Source organism: Acyrthosiphon pisum, chromosome A3 (assembly GCF_005508785.2).
Source record: "Acyrthosiphon pisum isolate AL4f chromosome A3, pea_aphid_22Mar2018_4r6ur, whole genome shotgun sequence".
Taxonomy (NCBI): Eukaryota; Metazoa; Arthropoda; class Insecta; order Hemiptera; family Aphididae; genus Acyrthosiphon; species Acyrthosiphon pisum.
Window position 1 is genome coordinate 19,497,964 of NC_042496.1, and position 831 is coordinate 19,498,794.

The following is an 831-nucleotide window of genomic DNA, read 5'->3' on the forward strand; positions in this document are numbered from 1 at the left end:
CAAAATAAGGAAATCGCTACATGAGAAATCGAGTGAATATCCATTGTTGTAAAAATTTGAATTTCAAACGATCATAAAAATTTAATTTGACTTCCTTATAGATATTTTTTGTTTGATAAAGGTAGACAATCTTATAAGGAATCTTGTATTACATTTTCATATCTTAGATTTAAAAAGAAAAATTTTTATGAATTTCTAACTCGAAATAATTTGCAAATTTTCGTGATTTTTCCATATTTTGTCATTTTTTGAACTTTAAATGTTTATAAAAAAAAACTGTGACTAACGATTTTTAATATTTTTCATCTGCCTTTGAAACAATATACTAGGAGCCTTCTATTAAATTTTCAAGCTTTTTTATCCAACAAATAAAATTTTATTGATATTTTTAGAAAAAAAACTAAAAAAAAATGGAAAATGAAAATGTCCGTAAAGAGCTCAAAATAAATCAAAATATTTTGAAAATGTTATGGTGTATAGAAAATTCTAAGATAAACATTCAGTCGAAATTTCATATATCTACTGTCATTTGTTTTAAAGTTACACCAAAAACCAAAATCAATTTTCTCGAAAACAGATTTTGCGTAAAAATTCCCGTTTTTCCTTAATTTTTCTTTTGTTTTTCACGGCGCGTTTGAAAACTATTGGAAAAATTTCACTTTTGACCCCCCAAAGTACCAACTAGATTCACTTTCCTATCAGAAAAGGTACTGTTGAAGAAAATCCAAGCACTTTTACTGTCCTAAAACGTGATGACAGACACAAAATAAAAAAAAAAAATAAAAAAAATAAAAAAAAAAAACACACATCATTGTAAATCATACATTCATC

At 24.9% G+C, this 831-nt stretch overlaps 1 protein-coding gene across 1 annotated transcript in view; it reads right to left on the reverse strand.

Annotated features, from left to right (window-relative positions):
* The window catches only part of LOC107885152, a 3,900-nt gene that overhangs the window by 881 nt on the left and 2,188 nt on the right, over positions 1-831 (reverse strand). The window lies entirely within an intron of this gene.